The following is a 15,558-nucleotide window of genomic DNA, read 5'->3' on the forward strand; positions in this document are numbered from 1 at the left end:
ATCAACACCACCGGGAATTACCTAGTAATTATAGCCATGGATGTCTTTGCAATGAAAGCATCTAATCCCCCCTTAAAGGACTTCCGAGGCCAAATAGACAAAAACATTTTTTTACCTGTGTCATTTTTAAATTCAAGGCGGAGACCCTCCGTGCCCTCTGCTCCGCTTCGCCGCCAATGTATCTATTTCAATGCCCCCAGGTCAGGAACCGACCCCACCTCACGGGTCGTGCGCTATTCCACCTCTAAGATGGCCACCAAGAGGAGCCGTGGCTGCGCAGTACGCATGGACGCTAGTGCGGCTAGGCAGCCTTTAGCCCTCCTCCAGCCGCATACTGGGTCCCGGCATCCTCCTGAGCGTACGTCGGGCGCGCTCACATCACTGCGCCCATCAGTTCACCCAAGGAGCGGGTGGTATACAGTAAGGCAAGGGTACTGATCACCCGAGGAGCGGGTGATTCAGACTGCACTGCAGCAGGAGATCACCTGAGGAGCAGGTGATTAAGACAGTACTGCAGCCACTGGTCACCTGAGGAGCAGGTAATTCAGACTGTACTGCAGCTACTGATCACCTGAGGAGCAGGTGATTAAGACTATACTGCAGCTACTGGTCACCTGAGGAGCAGGTGCTTCAGACTGTACTGAAGCTACTAATCACCTGAGGAGCAGGTGATTCAGACTGTACTGCAGCTACTAATCACCTGAGGAGCAGGTGATTACTATACTGAGAATCCCTCACCAGTGACTAGGCTCACTGGTGAGGACAGGAGAGTCAGACAAGCAGATTCGGCAACAAACGGACAAATACGGTACAGAGACAGAAGGCTAATCAGAGTAGTGTTCAGGCAGAGTCGGCAACAGGATCAGATAGGCAGAAGCACAGAATCAGTAAGCAGAAGAGTAGTCAGAGCTAGCAGAAGGTCATAACACATATTACAATTCAATTAGTACTTTAAGCTATCAAAAGAATCTGACTAAGTGTGGATCCCCAGCTCCTGCTGGTTCTAGCACACTTTGGGATCTGACTAAGGTCTGAGTGCTATCACGTAGCATTCGCAACAGCAGACGCAGAGCAACTAACAGGCCGGTCCTATATATACTGAAAGCGCTCCACATCGCCGCCCCAGTCACTCGGCCAATCCGGAGCACTGCTGGAGTCAGCTGACCGGCCGATCAGCTGACTCCCCTTCTACTCGCATAAAGGTCCTGTCGCCTGGCGCGTAGCCCTCAGTCTACGTGCAACTGAAGGACCAGGCAAAACTCCAGCATGTAACTGCACGGCGAAGGTCACCGGCTGAGACGCGGGGATAGCCGCCTTGCCGCTTACCGCTGCGGCAGTATCCCTGCTATCTATTACAAAAACCTCTTGGAGTCTGCAAAAGACTTGAGACTGGGGCGGAGGTTCACCTTCCAGCAGGACAACGACCCTAAACATAAAGCCAGGACAACAATGGAATGGTTTAAAACAAAACATATCCATGTGTTGGAATGGCCCAGTCAAAGTCCAGATCTAAATCCAATCGAGAATCTGTGGCAAGATCTTAAAACTGTTGTTCACAAACACTGTCCACCTAATCTGACTGAGCTGGAGCTAATTTGCAAAGAAGAATGGGCAAGGATTTCAGTCTCTAGATATGCAAAGCTGGTAGAGACACACCCTAAAAGACTGGCAGCTGTAATTGCAGCAAAAGGTGGTTCTACAATGTATTGACTCAGGGGGCTGAATAATTACGCACACCCCACTTTGCAGTTATTTATTTGTAAAAAATGTTTGGAATCATGTAGGATTTTCGTTCCACTTCTCACGTGTACACCACTTTGTATTGGTCATTCATGGGGAAATTTCAATAAAATTGATTCATGTTTGTGGCAGTAATGTGACAAAATGTGGAAAACTTCAAGGGGACTATTTTTTTTTGCAAGCCACTGTATGTGCCCATATAGCCATCCTATCCAGATACTGTTGCAATATGTCCCTATTTTCCTGAGAGTTGATGCTTCTGCACAATTTTGTATCATCTGCAAAAATAGCAACATTGCTTTCTACTGCATCTACTAGGTCATGAATAAACATTGAAGAGCACTGGACCCAGTACTGACCGCTGTGGGACCCCACTGCTTACAGCCACCCAGTTTGAATATGATCCATTGACCACAACTCTTTGTTGTTTGTCCATTAGCCAGTTCTCTATTCATGCTCACAGACTCTTCACCAGTCCTTGCATCCTCAACTTTTGCACTAGACTGATATGGGGAGCAATTATTATTATTATTATTATTTATTGTATTTATAAAGCGTCAACATATTACGCAGCGCTGCACAATAGATAAAAGGGTTAACATACAAGGTAGGACATACAGGAAACTCACAACAAAACAAGATCATGCAAATGATTTGATCACAATACAATGTCATAGGTCAAAATAGAGATTGTTCTAGTCCACAAAAGGGGTGATTGTCAGTAAGATTGCATAATCAAGCTGGAAACACGAAGGGAGAGGGCCCTGCCAGAGGCTTACAATCTAAATGTCGAAGGCCTTTGCAAAGTCCAAGTACCGTATTTTCCGCCGTATAAGACGCACTTTTTCTCCCCCTAAAATAGGGAAAGGCAGGGAATCCCCAACTTGCGAACGCCCGCCGATATGAACCGCCGACCCGACGCCATTGGGGATTCCCTGCCTGTGTGTGCGCTCGCTGTGCCTGGCTCCCCTGCGTGCTTAAGGTGTCCCCCTCTAATTTCCTCCTGCCCCCTCCATGTGCGCATCTCCCCGGTGCCCGCCCCCACCTGCCCCCCCCGCGCGCGTGTCTCCGATATCCTCCGATGTAAAGCCTTCCTCTCTCCGGGTCTGCAGCTGCAGCGGCTTACCTCCTATATGCCGCCGGGAAGACTGCAGACACCCGGCTACTCCATGTGTTCCCTCTACTGCGCGGCTTGTACTGATTGCGTCATCAGTACAAGCCGCGCAGTAGAGGGAACACATGGAGTAGCCGGGTGTCTGCAGTCTTCCCGGCGGCATATAGGAGGTAAGCCGCTGCAGCTGCAGACCCGGAGGGAGGAAGGCTTTACATCGGAGGATATCGGAGACACGCGCGTGGGGGTGGGGCGGGCACCGGGGAGATGCACACATGGATGGAGGGGGCAGGAGGAAATTAGAGGGGGACACCACGCAGGGGAGCCAGGCACATGCCACAAGGGGCAAACGAGACTGATGAGAGGGACACAGGAGGACATATGGGGAGGACACATGGGGAGGACACAGACTGACACAGGAGGACACATGAGGAGGACACAGACTGACACAGGAGGACACATGGGGAGAGGGACACAGGAGGACACATGGGGAGAGGGACACAGGAGGACACATGGAGAGGACACAGACTGACACAGGACGACACATGGGGAGAGGGACACAGACTGACACAGGAGGACACATGGGGAGAAGGACATAGACTGACACAGGAGGATACAAGGGGAGACTGACACAGGAGGACACATGGGGAGAGGTGCACAGGAGGACACATGGGGAGACTGACCCAGGAGGACACATGGGGAGACTGACCCAGGAGGACACATGGGGAGAAGGGGCAGTCAGGACACGTGGGAGACAGGTAGACAAGGTGCACATGGGGAGAAGGGACACACAGGACACATATGGGAGACAGGACACATGGGGAGACGGACACAGTAGGACATATGGGGAGAAGAGGCAGTCAGGACACATGGGGGAAACAGGACACAGAGGGAGACAGGCAGACAGGGTACACATGGGGGAGACAGGCAGACAGGTACTCATGGGGAGAAGGGGCACACTGGACACATAGAAAAACACATGGGGCATACAGCAGGACAGATGGGGCACACAGGAAGAGACATGAGGTACACAGGAGCACACAACATGTACAAGACGCTCCTGGAATATGGACGCACCAGGTTTAGTATTTTTTTCCTGGTTTTTGCCCTCTAAATTTGGGTGCGTCTTATATTCCGGAGCGTCTTATACGGCGCGAAATACGGTATATCACATCTGCAGCATTCCCAATATCCACATTAGCGTTCACCATCTTAGTTAAACAGGACCTGTCCTTAGTAAACCCATGCTGAGAAATTAAATAATTTATGCTATGAAGTCTTGTATAGTATCTCTTTGCAACCCCTAAAATAGTTTGCACACAACTGACATTAAGCTTACAAGTCTATAATTGCCGGATCTGATTTTTTGCCCTTCTTAAATAATGGCAAAACGTGGGCTGTACGCCAATCTATTGGAACTGTGCCAGTTGAAAAAGAGTCACAAAAGATAAGATAAAAGGGTTTGTGGATAACTGAACTTAATTCCCTTAGGACCCATGGATGTATGCCATCTGGGCCAGGTGCCTTATGCGTTTTTATTTTATTTAGTCTTACCTTGACTTCTTCCTGCATCAAGTATTTAATATTACAATTGGAAGATTGAGACCCTTCTGCTTCTGTAATTTGCAACAGCTTTGTTTCCCTTGTAAATAAAAGCAAAGAAAGCATTTAATAGCTCTGCCCTACCTTGGTCATCCACCATTAAGTTCCTTCCCTCATCCTTTAGGAGTCCAATACATTCTACCTTTCTTATTTTAGAGTTGATGTACTTGTAAAACTTCTTTGGGTTAAATTTGATATCCTTAGCGATTTGATTTTCAGCTTTAATATTTGCCAGCCTAATTTCTTTTTTACAACTTGTATTGCACTCCTTATAATTGCTTAATGCAGCCTCGGTCTCCGCCTGTTTAGGCATTCTTTTTCCACTTCATTTTATCTCTAACCTTTATATTCATCCATAGAGGCCTTTTTTTATTCTTAGATGTTTTTTTCCATATGGGATATATTTACTACAATATTGATTGAGAATAATTTTAAATGTTTGCCATTTCCCTTCAGTGTCCTTCCCTTGTAGTATATTATCCGAGTCCAGCAAACGTAGTGCCTGCCTGAGTTAATTGAACTTTGCTTTTCTAAAATTCATAGTTTTAGTTGTTCCATTGCTCCGTGGCCTATCAGTCACCAGATCAAACGTTTAATATTGTGATCACTATTACCCAAATATTTTTGAACCTGCACATTTGATATATTATCTGGTCTTTTTGAAATGATCAAATCCAGTCATGTATTCCCCCTAGTTGGTTCAGTTACCATTTGAGTCAGGTGACTGTCCTATAGTTTGCAAGACATCTGCCGCTTTTACCAGAATGAGTAGCTTCAATATTCCAATCAATGTCTGGATAGTTGAAGTCGCCCATAACTATGACCTCATTTTTACTTGCAGCTTTTCAATCTGCTGTAGTAATTGCAGTTCTGCAGCTTCATGAGTATGTGGCGGCCTGTAGCACATCCCAATTAGCAATTGGCAACAGTTATTTTCACCATGAATATTGACCCAAACGGACTCCACATCTTCACAGTTTTCATCCATCTCATCGTTGATTGCAGCTGTAAAAGAGTTTTTAACAAAGAGATAAACCGAATCCACATTTTCACCCTGCTCTATCCTTCCTAAACACATTGTATCCCTCTAAATTCACTATCCAATCATGGCTTTCATCCATCCATGTCTCTCTAATTCCCACAGTGTCATAGCCTTTGTCAAGCAGAATGAACTCTAGTTCATCCATTTTATTTGCAAGGCTCCTAGCATTGTTTACCATGTAGTTCATATTTTTACCACCACATTTTCCAAGTTTGGTTACATTTAATGGGCTACTTAAAGTTTTACCAACCTTCCTACTCTTTACGCTGTCCCCACCCCCTCTTAACCCCCCCCCCCCCCCCTAATGTTAGGCCCCCACTGTCTTTTTACCTTATCTTGTCCACATAGAAACTTTTCCCTCCTGCCTCCCCCCAGACCTAGTTTAAAATCTCCAACCGTTTAGCCATTTTCTCCCCCAATGAAGCTGCACCCTCCCCATTTAGGTGCAGCCCATCCCTACTGTACACAACCTGTCGCCGACTGTAAAGTCTGACCAGTTCTCCAGGAATCCACACCCCTCCTTCCTACACCAATTTCCCGGCCACTTATTCAACTCCCTAAGCTCCCTCTGTCTCTCAAGTGTAGCGCATGGCAGTGGTAGTATTTCAGAAAACACCACCTTGGAGGTCCTTGCTTTAAGTTTATCTCCAAGTACTTGAATATCATTTTTGAGGACCTTCCATCTCCCACTAACTTTGTAATTGATACCAATGTGTACAATGACAGCCGGGTCTTGCCCAGCCCCACCCAATAATCTGTCAATTCGTTCTGCTACTTGCCTAGCGCGAGCACCCGGAAGACAATGGACTGTACGGCATTCATGGTTTCTTCGACAGATTACCCTATCTGTGTGCCTAATATTTAAATCCCCTACCACCAGTATCTGTCTAGCCTTAGGTGCACTCCTATTTCCATTCTTGTTGCAGCAGTCTGTCCCTTGGTTGCTAAGGGACACAACCTGCTGCAGCGTTGCTACTCCAGAATCATTATCCCCAATTCTAACGATTGATGCTAGCAAGATCAGAGATCTGATTATCAGGTGATCTGCAGTATCACCTATAATGCAGATATATACCTGATTATATGGTGATCTGCAGAATCACCAATAATACAGATATACCAATACTGAGGTGTAGCTAACAATACAAATAGCCACCGAGAGGTAAGGTGAGCTATACACACTTTAATGCACTGAGTGTAGTGATTGGTGCAACAGTAAGTACTGACAGTATAAACAATACCTCACCAGAGGAGCTGGTGGGTACTCCTAGTACTGCACCTCTCACCAGAGACACGGGCTCTCTGATGAGAGTAGAGTGGTCAGACAGATCAGTTCAGCAACAGATAGACAGATTACGGTACAGAATCGACAGGCAGAGGCAGAACGTATTTCAGGCAGAGTTTGGCAGCAAGATCAGATGGGCAGAGGTACAAAATCAGGAGACAGAGACAGAACGTTATACAAGCTGAGTTGGCGACTCAGGATCAGATAGGCAAAGGTACAGAATCACTAAGAGCAAGATAGGTCAGAGCTAGCCAGAGTCATACACAGATAATAAACAGTAATCGACAATAGTAATAATAATTCCTAGTCTTGTGTGAAATCCCTGGTTTCCTCCCAGATCAAAGCACACCGGAACTATCTAAGGTCTGAGCGCTAACACGAAGTATTCACGACAGCAAACAATTTGCAAGTGAAGCCAAGAGGCTTAAGAAGCGGAGGAGAACCCCCAAGGCACGTTCACCAGCCTCAGCCAATCAGGAGAGGCGAGCGTGCCTTCTGACGTCAGCCGACCAGCCGGTGAGCTGACGCGCCTCCTCCTGGCATAAGAATCCTGACGGCGAGCGCGCACACACGCACGCTAGAGTGCTCCTGAGTCCATCAGAGACACGCGTCCTCGGCGTACTAGATGCCTGGGACGCGGAAAACCTGGCAGGCAGAGAACCAGCAATGCCCGCGGTAGACCCACCATCCACCGCAGCCGATCTGTGACTACCGCCCACACCTGTCCTCGGCGTGCTAGACGCCCGCGGCACAGGTAGACTGGCAGACAGGGAACCCGAAGCAGCTGCAGTGGTACTGCTATCCACCGCAGCTGACATGTCACTATTCATTACACCAATATTATGCAAACAAACATACTTATTAGGGAGGGACATATCGGGACTAGCCTTCCTTACATTTTTTCCCCTACCCCTTCTAACTGTGACCCAACTAGCAGCTACCTCTGCTTCTTGCTCGAGCTGTGCTCTACCCTCCACATCCTCACTGGTTCCAATCAGTGTCTGGATCATGATTGGAAGATGCAAGCTCTTCTCCATGCTGTCTATGCATCTCAGTGTTACAAGGTGCTCATTTAGCTCTCTAACTTCAGCCCCTAACTGAGCAACACGCACACACCCAGGGCAACAGTAAGCACCCTCAATCTACTGATCAAGGCATGCATACATGTTGCAGGATGCACACTGCACTGCATTGTCCAACATGATAGCCATAATGTGAGGAATATTTACTTAACGTAAACTGTGGTGGTAAAAAAAACAAAACTGTAGGGCGTAAGAAGTAAGCGGTATGAAGGTAGGTACGGATGTGAATGTAGTGAATAAGGTAGGGAGGACCAGAAACGGAAGATATAGAGTGAAGCGGGGGTGGAAGAAAGGGAGTGTGAGTGATGGAAGGGAGGAGGGAAGAGAGAACAAATAAATAAAACTTAAAGACTGTCTTTGCAACTTTTGTAATAAAACATATTGTCCAATTTACTAAACCAAGGGATTGCATTTTGTGATCTCTCAGCTTAAATCTGTTGCAATTACTTTATTAGTGACTTTATTAGTGTTGTGGAAAGATGTGGGAGGGAAGGTTACATATTCTTTTTAATGCAAGGATTAGGAGAGGAAACTTTACAAACATTCCATTTTAATTCTAATTATTTATCATTCCCCCAGGTTATTGCTATTCTGTATACCCAGAGCTATGTCTAGCTACTGCAGCTGAGTGTGGTTGCTTAGAAATGAATTGAGAAATGGTGCAAACATGTGCTCAATTGCCTACTCAGTGCCATCCTGTATTTATTTGATAAATGTGGGAGCAGCCCCAGCTGAACGATGTGTTTACCAGTGACGTAATTGTTGATAAATTACATGTGCAAGGGGTGTCAACAATGGGTCTTTGATAGACATTGTTTGTCTTTTCTACTTTGTATTCTAAGTAGCATTCCTTCACCCCCCCCCCCCCCCCCGTTCCACTTTATAGGCAGTACAGCCCCCTGCATCCATACTATTAGGTAGTTTTCTGCAAAAGGGGTGTGGAAAGCAACATCTCTCACTTTGCAGAGCATGTCTATGAACAAAGGGATCTTTCCCATTTCCAGTGTCCGAGGAGTGGGGTGATAGCATAGGGACCCAGAAAGCCCCCTTTTATCAGCTGGTCTCCAACATTTTTTTTTTTTAGCAGTTTTGGGTAAAGCCAGTGTTTGCCAGCTGTCCGAGTCCCCTTTGGTAGAAATCTTCCCACTTTCTGTATCTGTGTCACCAGAGCTTGATTGTAAGTGTCTGTTGTCACTAGGGAATGAAGTGGTAGATAGCAAATACCATGGATAGGAGAAGCAAAAATATCCAGAGCTTATTAGGGCTCTTTCACATTAGGGCAGATTTTCTGCGTTTCAACGCAACGGGTAAACTTTGCGTTACCCAAGGTAAAATGAAAGTCCATAGACTTTCATTTTAGCTTTCACATATAACGCTGCGTTTTTGTGCGTTGCGTTACACTGCACCCAGGCGCAGTTTTTCGGCCGACGCTAGCTTTATGCGTTACAATGTTAGTCAATGTAAAACGCACACTATGCATGTTTTTAAACCGTTAACGCAGGCAATCAGTCCCAGAATGCAATGGAGGAACAATGTAGAAAGTTGAAAACTAAAAAGAAAAAAAATTACCTGCGTTTTCCTATGTGCTGTAGCACATTGAAAACGCATTAAAAACGCACACTCACTGCAGTGCAACGCATATTAAAATGCATACAACAAAACGTATGCTTTGAGCGTTCTCCAACGCAAGCTCTGATGTGAAAGAGCCCTTAACATGTACAGCAAGCACCTACAGCATGACCTACACCGATTGTCTAGATACAAGTCTCCCTCTTGCAATCAATTTCATGCTTACATAGGTTTCATTTTACAGTTTACAAGTAACAGTTTGCAAAGACAGGGATCAATTAAATCAGTCATCTCAGAGGAAAGCTAAGCACTACAATACAAACAATAGCTATTGAAAAGCAAATACACAATCATCAAAGCGCACCACTACTTTCAAAAGCAGTGTCTAATGACTGGTAAATACTTGAACATGTATTTGACTTCTTTCCAAATGCAAAAGAATGCAGCATCCTACTTAGACTAATTATGATCTTTTTAGCCAATTTTAGAAGACACAGAATGGAGGACAACATATGTAGCTTTCCGCTACAGAAGAAAGCAGAGATGTTTTCTTCTACTGCTTCCACTACAGAGGAAAACAGAAATGCCAGGTCATTTTTTCCCTGGCACTCCAGTTGCATGTGAGATCTCTAAATTTGCTCTGTGATTTTTGTTTCTCTCCTCTATTACTTAGTCTGGTGTTTTCTCTTGACCTTGCTGTTTATACAAACGCCCAGTTCGGTTAGCCACAAGCATTTAAAGCTCCTCTGAGGTGTATATATTTCTTATTTTTCACTTTTGTGCTGTAGTTATAATCTCAGCCCAGTGGTGTAGCATTTTAATTATATTCAGCTTGTGCTTCAGTTGGGTGGTAGGAGTCAAACAGGAGGTACAAGTTTTTTTAGCTAGATTTCTTTGTCTTGCTATCTTCCCTTTTTGCAATGTAGCATACAGTTTAAGAAGATCTTCTTAGAATGTATGCCAGAGGTAGAAAAAAAAAAAAGATAATTTTGCTAGTTATACACTTGTAGATAAAGTAAATGATAGATATCTAATATTGATCCATACTACTACTGTACTTTGCACCACTAGATATTAGACCAGATTCCCCCACCCTCACACCTTCCAGCACCCTCCTCCTCACTCACATGCGCACTCCAGGAACTTGTTAGGAGATGAGGAATGGGCATGTCAGACTAATCTTCAGTCAATAAAGCAACTGGGAATTACAATACAACAATACAATACAATAACATTTATATAGCGCTTTTCTCCCATAGGACTCAAAGCGCTTAGGCTCTCTCAGATTCAGTAATTAGTAGGATGAAGTATTCACACAACAAAAGTTATATTTCTGCAAATGCCAAACTGAACAGGTGGGTTTTCAGTCTGGATTTAAACACGTCCAGGGATTGAGCTGTCCTGATCTGTTGAGGTAAGGAGTTCCAAAACGTAGGGGCAGCATGACAGAAGGCTCTGGGACCAAAAGTTTCCAAGTGGACTCTGGGTATGACTAGATTATTAGAACCTGTTGATCTGAGAATGCGGGGATTGCTACGCAGCTGCAACATATCTTTCATGTATCCAGGGCCTAAATTATTCAGGGATTTAAATGTCAGTAGGCCGATCTTGAATAGGACCCTCCATTCTATAGGTAGCCAGTGAAGGGAGTGCAGGACTGGCGTTATGTGGCAGTGACGGGGTTGGTTGGTTAGCAGTCTGGCAGCAGTATTCTGTATCAGCTGTAGTCGGTACAAGTCCTTTTTTGGAAGGCCAGTGTAGAGAGCATTGCAGTAGTCCAGTCGGGATGTGATGAAGGCGTGGACTAAGGTTGGCAGATCTTCTGGGGGAATGAGGTGCTTGATTTTTGCAATGTTCTTCAGGTGAAAATAGGATGATTTCACCACAGCAGAGATTTGAGTTCTGAAGTTTAAATCCCAATCAATTAGAACTCCCAGGCTACGCACATGATCAGAGCTGCGCAGATCCGTGCCTCCTATTCCCAGTGGTGAAGACTGCAAGTTAAGTTGTTTTGTTATCATGCTCTGCCCTCCTATCAGAAGGACTTCAGTTTTGTCTGCATTTAGTTTCAGCCAGTTGTCATTCATCCATTGCTGTAGTTCACGTAAGCAGGCGTTTATAGTTAAAGTTGGGTCTGTCACACCAGGCTTGAAGGAAAGATATAGTTGGGTGTCGTCTGCATAGCAGTGGTATGTCAGGCCATGTTTTTGGATTAGTTTTCCCAGCGGTAACATGTAAATCGTGAAAAGCAGGGGAGAGAGGATTGAGCCCTGGGGCACCCCATACTTAAGTGATACAGGGGTGGACAGGAAGGGCCCCATAGACACTTTGTGGGTTCTGCCACTCAAGAAGGATTGGAACCACTGAAGAACTATGCCATCAATGCCGCAGTATTCCTGTAGCCTGTTTATCAAGATGTCATGGTCAACTGTATCAAAGGCTGCAGAAAGGTCTAGCAGTATGAGGATGGAGCACTCTCCTCTGTCTCTTGCCATGAGCAGGTGGTTGCATATTTGGATGAGGGCAGTTTCAGTGCTGTGGTGTTTCCTGAAGCCAGACTGGAATGGGTCATAACTGTTGTTTTGTAGGATTTTGGCTTCTAGCTGGAGGTAAACAGCTTTTTCAATTAGCTTGCCCAGAAAGGGGAGGTTAGAGACAGGTCTGTAGCTGGTCATTGCGTCTGGGTCCAGGGAGGGTTTTTTGAGGAGAGGCCTGATGATTGCTTCCTTCAGTAAAGCAGGAATTGATTAATATGTCCAGCTGTTTTATCATAAAGGCATGGCCCAATACTGGAGGACTAACACTGCAGCTTACCTAGACCTCAACGAGAGAGGATGCACTTTTGGAAATAGGGAGGTGCACATTTTAGTTGGTAAGAAGGGCAAATGGATCATCAATGTCAAACTAAAAAAACATCCCTAACCAAGGATAGGGGCTCTCAGGGCTATTCGACATCAACATACAATGCAATTTTATCATGCTTTCCTCAACATTTTGTGGTCATCACACAGCTTTAGCCAGGCACTTAAAGAACAAATATCAAAGAAACAGTTTTTCTATGAAACCCACATTCCTATAGAGCGTTTAGTAAGCAATACTAGAAGCCTTTTCAGAGGTCTATCAGCTCAGTCTGTGTGAAAAAATTAGCTTTGTTTATCAGCTGAATGTAACAATTGTGTCAGGATGGAGGGGGGAGGGGGCAGAGCTGTAATATGTATCTAGGTTACACTTCTCCCTGGCTGTAAACTGTTTACTTTGGTTGCGTGGCAGAGAGAGACAACCTTTGTATTGCTGTTTGCTAGTAATTACTGGAAATATATGTGGCATTTAGAATTTTAACTAACTTTGATAGTTGTCCTTTAAATAACTAACATCTGCACGTCAATCAGCCAGACTGTTGGCTGAATGAAGTGCCTAGGAATATCGTCAGCCAATAAATTGCTCTTGATCGGTGATAAAACAACTTCTACAAAAGAAAAAGGTTCTCAGTTGAAGCAACCTTATTCTACTTTAGAAAAGCCCTTTTCATAAGACTACTGTATCAGCATGAAGTGCCATGTGTAAATATTAACTAGAAAGATTGCAGATGTCTAAAGCCCATGTGGCTTCTGCTGTGGGTTTTTTTTTCAGGCTATGTATTCTGGCTAGGATAGCTTAGTATCTGACACTTGTTTGTGACAAGGATTATTCCTGCCTCTAAGTCAAAGGGGTTGATTTACCAACTCTTGAATTATTAATTATTCTTCACCTTATCTATAAAATAGCTTTTCAGCACTTTCCTGGCTAAGAAATGTCAAGATATATTGTTCATGGTTGTCTTGGGAATGGAATGATTCAATGTAAGCTATAAAGTACTGTGCAGTATGTCAGTTCTATAAAAAGGGAATAATAATAATAATTCACGATGGCTGTTCTCTTCTATCCAAATGCCTTCTGTGCATTCTTCAGTGTCCACTGTATACACATACATTTTCATTAGCTTTCAACGTGTGAAGTTGTTGACTTTGTTGCAGCAACTAGTCACTACAACCAGTATCTAGCAATAGATTTGCAACAGAAGAGACCATTGCCTGCAAAAACGTCACTCCTTAAATTCCTGTCAGACGTCAGCCATTGGCTAGCTGCTAGTAGAACCTCTACAAATATTGTACAAATCGCTTCATGTTTCTGCAACATGTTGCATAAATAGTCACTCATGTAGTAGTAACCCAATTTTATAACTGGGAGGCTATCAGCTACAAAGTGTTGTAAGCAAACAGCCTACCTGGAACATATATTGGTATTCCTGGAAAGTGGAAACACTGTATAAGAAAACGGCTTACAAGGCATAAGGATAAGCTAAAGGGGTTTATATGCAATCTAGGCTGTAGAAATGCTATTTCCTGTTATGTGTTAGCTGTACCCCCTGTGTCCAGATTGATTTTTACAGTGAAATTGATGTTGAAAATAGCTTGTCAAATAGTATACATTGCACCCCAAAAAAATAAAATACATTACACTGTATGGGCAGATGTTATAATGGACATCAGTACAGCTTTTGTGTTAAATTTATTAGCTTTTTTGTGGCTCCTGTCTGCTGGCCTCTGCAATGGGGGTTGGGGAAACCACTAGACTACCAGGGACTATCAGGGAACGGGAGAAACTGCTACGACTACCAGGGAATGCTTAAAGGGGGAGGGGGGACAATTAGACTACCAGGGAAAGCTAATGGGGTGGGGGGTTTCTACACTACCATGAAGAGCTGTGGGAACGAGGGGTACCACTAGACCATTGGGGAACCACTTTAAGGGGAGAACAAAACAAAGACCAGAGAGCCCAATATAGTGTAGTATGCACTGGAAAATGGTGAAATAATGTAAAGTGTAAGTATTATACTAACAAACCAGGGTTACCTCCACAGAGGTGCCAAGCTCCATTTGGACTCCGTGCTGTTTATTGCTCCTGTTTATTATTGCCTGATGAAGCGGGGTTCTGCCCGTGAAACGCGCTGCAACTTGTGCTAAGGAGTATGTGAATAAATTGCTTTCGACTGTAATCGACAGTACTTGTGTCTGTCTTTTGGGTTGACTGGTCCACCACCGCATCCCGAACGTTTTAAACATTTTAGCGACCTTTTATCCTACCGGTGCCTCTGTACATCTCTACACTTTAAGGGGAGACCACTAGACTGCCAGGTAAAACTATTCAGGTGGAGGGGAGGCCTCAAGACTTTCAGTAATAGTGGGATAGACAGGGGACCAGTAGACTAACAGGGAATAGCTTAAAGGGCAAGGGGGACCTCTAGACTACAAATATAATACCTTAAAGGGGGAGGGACCACTTGACTACTAAGGGAAAAAAAATGAAATGGAAGGGACCATCAAACCCAAGGGAAAGCTACACTAGATGCCGGGGAAAGCTATAAATACGATGGGCAACCACTATTTCTCTAGGGCAAACTATAAGAAAAAGATGGGGGTTTTTATTATGAAAATACTGTTTAGCTACCTCCTAAAACCCCACCCACTTTTGAAACCACACCTCCTGCATAATAAAGCAACTAATCTGTATAAGCCTTTCTTTCCCCTTGTTTACCTTTAGACATGTTTTTATAAACATTGTAGTATTAATAAAAAAAATACACAACACAGAAAAATCTACTTTTATTTTAAAATTAAATATCGCTATACATTGTAGTAGCAACAAAATGTAATTTATTTATTTTTTTGTAAAATAAAATAGCTAGTTTAAATTGTGATTTTTATCTACAATGGCACTTTTTATTTTAAAATAATAATAATAATAATAGGTGAAAACTGAGAACTTGTATTTTTTTCTGCAAAATGGGGCCCTAAATTGCATTTGCAGTTTTGTGGGGTACTTTTAAAATTAACCATGCTGTGCAATTTTTATTTTTTTTTGCGTGTTTTTATGCAAATTTTCAGTTTGCGATTTTTTTTTTCCTACTTCAATTGGAAAGTATGTCTCAAGTTGCCACTGCACTGCAACCTTTCAGGAACCACAACGGAATGCATGACGTGAATGGCGCCTAAAAGACAACACTTGAGAAGCATCTCATAAAATGCCTTGCCTCTTCTCCAGACGTATTGCATACTTCTTCCTGAGCAGGGCCTGAAGTTGACATCAG

General features: G+C 44.1%; 1 protein-coding gene across 4 annotated transcripts in view; it reads left to right on the forward strand.

The window, feature by feature from the left end:
• Nucleotides 1-15,558, forward strand: part of ATP8B4 (ATPase phospholipid transporting 8B4 (putative)) — a 352,146-nt gene that overhangs the window by 264,919 nt on the left and 71,669 nt on the right. The window lies entirely within an intron of this gene.

The sequence above is a fragment of the Hyperolius riggenbachi genome, chromosome 3 (genome assembly GCF_040937935.1).
Source record: "Hyperolius riggenbachi isolate aHypRig1 chromosome 3, aHypRig1.pri, whole genome shotgun sequence".
Classification (NCBI taxonomy): Eukaryota; Metazoa; Chordata; class Amphibia; order Anura; family Hyperoliidae; genus Hyperolius; species Hyperolius riggenbachi.